We start from the raw sequence: 8,836 nt of genomic DNA on the forward strand, positions 1-8,836 counted from the left end.
GTACTAGGAGGAAGACATCATTCTTCTGCTTGTCAAAAATTTTTTTTTTTTTTTTGGTTGACAATTCACCATCAACTAGTTTCTTTAATAAGTCACTGTCTGCCATGAGAGCCAAAAAAAATCAAAGAAAACAATGAAACTTAAGATTTGGTAGGCTCTAGTACCATGTAAAAATTTTAGAACACGCTGGTGAAGAGGACAACTTGAATAATACTTCATTAATGTATGCAATTCGTAAGGCTTAAGGAAACATATACTGGAAACATAAACTATACAAGGGAAAAATCCTAAGTTTTCTAAGTTTACAGATTCTTAACTGTTTAAAAAAAAACGACTTGAACACACGTTAATACCCTAATTATTAATAATATAATTTCGAGTTCATGCACCTTAATAAACCAATAAATCTTAGAATCATGTGCAGGCTCTTGCTGAGAACAAAAAGATAACACAGTGGACTTACATCTCCCAAAGCATGATTTTTTATGTTCATTGCTATTACACAGTAAAATATTAATAAATAAATATATATTCAATAAACTGAAACCTCAAATAAATAATATGTTTTGTGAGTCCTCACATCGCCGAAACGTGCTAAAATGTAATTTAATTAATAACATTCATTTAACTGATAAATTTTTCATGGTCGTGCACCAGGTTATTTATTTATCAAGATTTCACTTTAATTTTTTCATGATCTTAAAACTATTAATTTATGGAAGTTCTACTGTAGTTGGAATGAAAAGGAAAAAAAATTCCTGTCCATTAAGTTTTTCTTCATGCCATGTTTATTACAGTAATATGGAAAGGCAATTTCAGATTCCCACTCTAATGGCGTCGTGAGTGTGGAAGATGGTGAAACATGATACATAACAATTTGAAAGAATCATAATGTCTTCAACTTCATTTTTTATCCGCAGGGCAGAGGAGAATTAACATGGTTGTCAACTTGAACAATTAAAAAAAATTAAATAAATGAAGGGGGGATAAATGATGGTAATTTTATAAATATACGAGGCTAATTAAAGGGTGTGGGCATCTTCAACTAACAACCCCTAAAGAAGAGTCCATTAGGGGAAAGAAAGTGGAACTCAGTAAAAGCTAACATTAACAAGAATTTGGACCCCAAATCTCATTGTGCCTTAAAGCCCATTTTGCTTCATTAGGCCAAGGAGCCCATTGAAATTTTATCATTTATTATTTATTATTTATTATTAGGATTGAGGGCCATCTCTTCACCAAAAAAAAAAAAAAAAGGATCGTCGGCTATCAACCTAACGAGCAGAGAAGGAAAACAGGAAAAATAAAGTGCATCTTCAGATTACTGCTAAGGCTAAGAAAATAATAAGACGAATTTTCGGGTTGGTGCTGGCACTTTTATTGATTATATATATATATATATATATATATTTCAGTTTTAGGTCTAAATTTTGCAAAAATTTTCAAAGATATGCTGCATTGGTTTTCAAAATGCCCTTAACTTAACCCTACTCAATTTTGATTTTAGAGAAATATTGAATGTCAAACTGCTAGGCTAGTTGTGTAATTAATTTGGTCCAAAATGGAGTCTCTGGTGCTTTCTCACCAATCAAATATATTTGGGCGTGAGAGTTAAATTTTTCTTTTGTTACTTCTCCGATACACAGATATTCATTATGTCAAATTTGGCTTGATCACAATTCACAGCTTTTGACAAAAGAGTCCGGGCTTCAATTCCACACTAGCTAGTAGCAAAACATGGACCAGATGCCGTCGAAGAATAGTATAAACGTAAATCAATAATAAATTAATTTATTAATTGTCCTCAAGAACTTATCCGAGTTGTTTTCGATCTATCATATATATTAACAAAAATACGTTAGATTATATATATGTACATGGCAGTTGATACTAACAAAAAAATGTTGGATAATGTTACATACATGATACTAATAGAAACACGTTGAGATTTGCTATATATTTATGACAACACCATGCATAAGTTAAGAGTAAGAGTTGAATAAATTTCAGAGAAGAAATTGAAGCCCGCATTACTTACATAAACAACGCGTACGTCACCAAAGAGAAATATTTGTTAACTTAGCATTTTCTTCATGCACGTGTTGGACCCAAAAGCAAATCTCTTGCTCTGGAGGATATATAGTCACATGAGGAGGCAAAATTTTGTCTCAGGAAATGATTTTTTTTTTTTCCAGCAGGTATAAAATTGTTGGTCTCATTGTTCACACTTGAGCTTGATTTTCACCTTGAAATTGTAGTTACGTGTCAAAAACATTTAATTAAAATTTTCTTTTTAGTCAGCTTCAGTAAACTAAAATCAAAGATATACTAAAATATCTAGGAATAAAAAGGCCCTTGCAATTTGCGACTTTAGGTTACTTTAAAAAAAAAACTTTATTTAGGAAAATTTATAAAAATAATCACAAAACTTTCAATTCTGAATTTAACCCCAAACTTTTTCCTACATATATATATATATATATATATATATATATTACTCCAAATTACCCTTCTCATTTCAATTGACCAATTCTCTCCCTTATTAACATGAAAACCTTTCTATCTCGAACATTGAACAGCGAACGACGAATGACAACGGCAATAGTGAACTAGAATCCAACCGAATCCATCAGAATCTATCCAAATCCAAATTGAATCCAACAAATTTAAAAGAACCCAAAACCTACGTAAGCTAACTTCATTATTTTTTTATGATTTGAATGAATTTGATAGGGATTATAGGTGATTCTAGGTTACCAGAGGGATATTGTGAAACAAAATTTAGTTAAAATGATGAGTTATAACTATTGCACATTAGGTGTTTGATGAAATTCCTCTTGAATAGTCTGTGCTTAGTTTTTGCATAATCAAGTGTTAAAAGGTGTGACGGGGTATTTGTTGAGTTGAGTGGTGTGTTTTTCGTATATCAAGTGTGACGAAAGTAAATTTGGTATGACATGGCGGCACACAATGGGATGTTTGTTGTATGCACAGCGCGCGCACTTGTTGCACGCATGAAAGTTAATCAATGAATAATCTTTTCAAACCAAAAAAAATGTATTCTTTAAGAACATATACTAATCTTAAAAAGTTTTCCAATTGATAATTATATCTTCAATCATGTAATACTTATTTCATGACATTTGGTGAGGTGATTTGTTGAGAGTGATGAGACTTGGTGATTTGTTGAGAGTGCTGAGAGGGTTAGATTTTTTTCTGAATTTTCAAAAGTGACATTTGTTTGTAGATTTGTTGAAAGTAATGAGGACTATTTGATCCAGAAACACTAGTATTTGGCTAGTTATAGGGGTCAAATTTGAAAAACCCAAATGTCTTTTGGCTATTTTTATAAATTTCCCTATTTATGGGTCTGCTTTTCACATGATTTGGCTGAGAAAGAAAAGAAACAAAGTTCTATTTATGTTTTTTTTTCAAGTATATATTACTGTTTAGTCTCCTCTTTCTTGTAATATATAGTGATAACGTCATTTGAAGTATATTGAGCATGCATTTAAACTATGCTTAATTTACTCCTAATAACATTATTAGATTTTTTTTAATTGACAATGGTAAAGAACAGATTAACAAAACCTAAATCTCTATGGATTTGTCATTCCATGATGGACATGAAAGTCAATTGATAATAACAATGCTTTTTTTTATTAATGAACCAAAAAGTCTTTTAATTCCAACTGGGTTGAAAGGCATCTGATTTTATTGATGGTAGATCATGCGATTGTGTTTGCGGTCCCTATTTTTCATATTTGATTCATGTGACCTATAGTGATATATTTTGGAAATAATATAAGTGATTAAGTTGTGATGATGTGTTATAGCCTCATTGGTGAAGTTGACACTGCTTCTGTGATCCTGAATCGACATATGGCAGTTCTATTGTGTTGTGAGACACATCCTCTACAGTTTTTAGGAGGTTAAGGTAATTGAACTTGATTTTAGAGGGCCTTTTCATTATGTTATTGTCCTTTCAGTTCCTTCTTAATTTATTCTTCATAGGGGCTCAAGGACCATATGAAATATCTTTACACGTCATATTATTGGCATTTCCTACTCAAATTATATCACCAACAGATATACTAAAATATTTAAGAAGAAAACGGCCCTTGTAGTTTGCGACTAGTAGGTGCGCCACACACCACCCCACCACACACTTCCCCACCCCCCCCCCCCTCCTCCCGCCGCGCCCGCGGCGGGCCTTTTTAAACTTTTTTTCTTTATTTATTTGGTCGATTTTTCACATGATTTGGCTGAGAAAGAAAAGAAACAAAGTTAACAATGGTTTTGTTTTGATTAATGGACCAGAAAGTCTTTTAATTCCGTGATTTCGAATGCTTTAATTTGTTCATAGTTATCTATGCGAGGGAAAGATAAAAGAGAGGTGTTTAATTTTGACTTTCCCATTATCTTAATTAGTCTCAGCTTTCGCTTTAGTAATTTGGTTTTATTCCAAATGCATTGAACTATAACTTTTCATAATAGCAAAGTTTGCTAAACACAAAACATATTTTATAATTGTGTCATCTTTTCATTAGGTGAATCTCCTTTACATGATTCAGTTCATTGTCGACTAAAGGTAAAACACCAAATCGACATAGAGTTCTTTTGTCCAAAATTGTTGACAATATATACAAATATATTAATGTATTTTCACCTTTCTAATTAGTTAGGTTTTCTTCCATATGTATATATCACATCTAAAAACTTTGGGAATGATAGTCTAAATTGATATTTTGATCTCCTACCATCTTACTTTTTTTTTTTTGGGCAAGTACATGAGGTGCTAATTAAAGAAAATCACCCAATCAAGTCCTCTGGGCCAATAAATTTTTTTTAAAAAAAAAGTAATTTCCTAAAAGAATAACATCTATTGCCATTGTTATCTTAATTTCTTAGGTTTAGCCATTCATACTCAGTTTTTCATTTGTTGCTATTTTTATTTCTTTGAATGGTTACTAGAAAAGAAATGTAAATCTGGATATAGAAATTAAAAAATTGCAAATTTAGTTCAATTTCTTTTTAACTTGATAAATTTGATAAAAGCTGTAAAAAAGATGTAGATTTAAGAGAAAAGAGGTTAGAAAATAAATTTTAATTTAAGAATATCTAATTGAAAAAGTTTACCTACCCCCAAACCTTCTTAAGCCATTCTAGGACAAATTTTGTGTGGCATATTTTAATTTTTTTTCCTTATCAATTGCATATGAAAATGACAGGATGCATCTATCCCATTTTATAACTTTTACCCAAATGACAAGAAACAACTATATGAACATGATGTGAGCGAACCCTAGTTGTCAAAATGATCCACATGAATAGTATAAAATCGATCTCATTCATGAGGTAAGATGACGTTGGAGTTGAATAGATCGTTTCCGGATCATTACAATATAGTTTAATTATTTGCCAGAAGCGCACGACACGAAGCAAAGGAAGATTATATTGGTTTGACTTTGTTGTTAATAAATCAATTTTGTCTGAGAGAAGAAGTTTCTTTAAGACTTGACTTTTTTTGCTCGATCGATCATATCAAAGACCAAAAGACTTCTTCTTCTCCTCCTTCTGTAATAAATAATTAATTGTTTGTATGAACGGGATTGTATAATTGCTCTGATCCTTTCTCTCTCAGTGGACTTGAGAATCCAAGTCAAGCGTTGGTAATATTAATTCGTGTAGCTAGCCATCGCTGTAGCATCTCTTTCTTCTCTTGAGCATTTTCCGTATATTCAATTGCTCAATTTCTCCATAATTTGGACCCCAGGTCGATAGTTTTGTCAAAGATTTGATTCATTATTGGAAAAAAAAAAGACAACGATGCTCTATGATTTGGCAAAATGAGCATGGTAACTCACTTGTTTTCAGAAATAACTATACAAATTCACTTTGGATAATTATAGATATGTGGGACTACTATGTCGTAAAAAAAAGTATACGTGACTATATTTAAAAATAAGAGATTATTAAAATACGTGGATGTCGTTGCACCTTTTACGCTATCCTTTTTACTTCATTGTATAAACATTGTCTAACACTATGCGCACATTTTAAAATGTAAATTTAAGCTCATCTAATACTTAGTTATAGTTTAGGCAGTAACAAATAACTATAAATAAATTGTAGTTGGTTATTGCAGTCTAGTTCGAATTGTATTTTAAAATATGAGGATTTATGTATTTGAAAATTTTTATTTTTATCCCTTTTCTAGAAATTAAACAAAGCCACCAGACACGAAAAAAACAAAATTGTACCAAAAAAATAATTATTAGTAAAGATGGTTTCTTGACATGCATGTTCATTTAGATACAAACTCAAAAACTGATAATAAACAAAAGCACGCAGCTAATTTGCTCGGCTTTCTAGAAAATAATCGTCTCGACTGTCGAATTGACTAACTGCTCACCAAAAATCTGCTTCATTTGAATGATTGTTTTTTATATAATTATCTCGCAGAAAATCTGTTTCTTTTCAAAGTTGTGTCGTTTTTTCGTCTTCCCTTTCCCAGTCCTAGACCCCAGCTTGTTTTTATCCTTGACCTAAATCATAAATAAATTAAAATTATATGTATGAAAGAAGTGTTTGTTGATTAAACTTTGTTTTCTGGCTGGAGAAGAAACTGAATATATAAAATGTCACTAAGATAGTGAGACGGGTGTTTATATCGATCCCACACTCTTCTGGAAGATTGCATTTTGTTTTATCTATGCCCCCCATTTTAATCAGTGCGCAACAGCTCAAATACCTAACTTATATATAAAGAAATAAAATATATAAAAGGAAACAATTAAATACCATAATTTGGGTATTTGCCATATTTACCTGTGCATATATATATATATATATGTGTGTGCGTGTGCGTGTGACATATTTGTCGACTGTCGCATTGGTCTTTTTTCTTTTTTTAAAAAAATTGAATGATACTGAAAGACTGAAAGTTCATTAAAGGAAAAAAAAGTTGGAAAGAATTACGAGATCGATTACGTAAATTGATATTTTAATAGACTCCAAAAGTCTTCAAGTAGATACTCGCTAATAATTCTTATTATTTCCGCATGCATGACCAGGGGCGGATCCATCGTTACATTTAACAAAATTTGCAAAACTGCCATCACTGCTTAATTACAAAACTAGCATCAGATTTTAATTACAAAACTGACGTCACAAGTCACAACAGCTTAATTACAAGAGGACAATTTTCCAGCCACTTTCATCCTATTTATAAGTTTACTTTTTTTCAAGTTGTTCTTCCAGTCAAGGTAAGAAACTTGTACCTTATTATTAAATTTTTAAAATTACTTATTTTATTATTATTTTTAAAATTTTTCATATTTGTTTACGGATTGAAGTATATATAGTTGACACAATTACTTTTCTTAGCTTCTGGGTAATAAATTGTAGTAGGTATAGCCTACATTTGTATTAGATATAGCCTATATAGCCCATATTGTTGTTATTTTTGTCTGAATGTGTATAGCCCATATTGTTGTTAACCGCACGGTTTATGTGTTTTTCTAAATTTTTTTATATTTTAAAATTTTGAATTGGAACATTTCTACACACACACCACCACCACCACCACCAAGATGGTGGGGTTAGACTGGATCTCTATCTGTAATATAAATCAATTAAAAGAAAAAAAAAACAAAAGGAGGGGATATAAACCAAATCTTCCCAAAAGAAAAAGGCAAACAATAAAAAAAAATCCAAGTCAATAAAATAAAATTAACATTGAACATGTGGGATTCTGAGAGCATCCAAATAAAGAATGCCAAACAAACTAGCTGGAAGGTCTTGAGGACTGAAAAATCACTAACGAGTTTGATGCGTAAAGGCACAATTGGCCATGAAGTCAACAACATATGTAGCCTCCTGAAAAACATGTCTGATAACGATAAAAGGGTTAGAAGATATTGTTCGGACCCAGTCAAGGAGGTAAGTAAAATCTACAGCACACAGCCATGAGAAATAACCCAAGAAACCACAATGGTTGAATCAAATTCCACCTCAACAGCAGAAAAATCTAGCAAGATCCAAACCTTCTAAAACAGTCGTTAGCTTAGTAAAAAGAATGAGCTGGTGTCCTAAAAAGGAATTAAAAGTAGCCATTGCTACTCTTCGATGATCACGCAAAACGCCATAAGCTACAGACATATCAGGATTGCCCCGAGAACAATCGTCTACACTCAACTTTACTACCGCAAGCAACAGTCTCAACCAGGAAACCAATCGAACTAGCCAATGAGGAGACAGAATAATCTGCAAACCCTCCTCAACTGAGTCTCTAAAACACCCTTCAACTGAGATGGCTTAAAACCAAAAGCAAAACTAGCAAGTCTAAGGTCAGAAACCACCCGAAAAATAACAACGTCCACATTAAAGACAACAGAATTAAACATAAAGGTATTTCGAGCCTTCCAGACATGCCACAAGAGGAATCACGAGGGTAAGACTAGAATATGTCTCAAAGAACAGCTTTACCGCCGCCAATGAACAAGCAAAATATGGGGAGACAAAAAATGCAGGTATGGAAGACCAATCATTGAATAAAACCACCGTGAAACCTGCTGAACCATCAAGCAAACACGACTCAAACAAACTGCCGTCAAACCACTATCTAAACAAGACCAACGTCACATACATTGATAATGATAAGCGAGTCTGTCAAATTAAATTAAGAAAGTGCATAAACAAATGAATAATGCATAAAACACAAAGTAAAAATTGCACAATTGAAAACAAAATGAAAATTAAATAAGCAAATAATATAAATGTACAGAAATTGAAAATAAATAAATACGAAATAAAAATAATAAATTGAAAATTA

Source organism: Citrus clementina, unplaced genomic scaffold (genome assembly GCF_000493195.1).
Source record: "Citrus clementina cultivar Clemenules unplaced genomic scaffold, Citrus_clementina_v1.0 scaffold_4, whole genome shotgun sequence".
Lineage (NCBI taxonomy): Eukaryota > Viridiplantae > Streptophyta > Magnoliopsida > Sapindales > Rutaceae > Citrus > Citrus x clementina.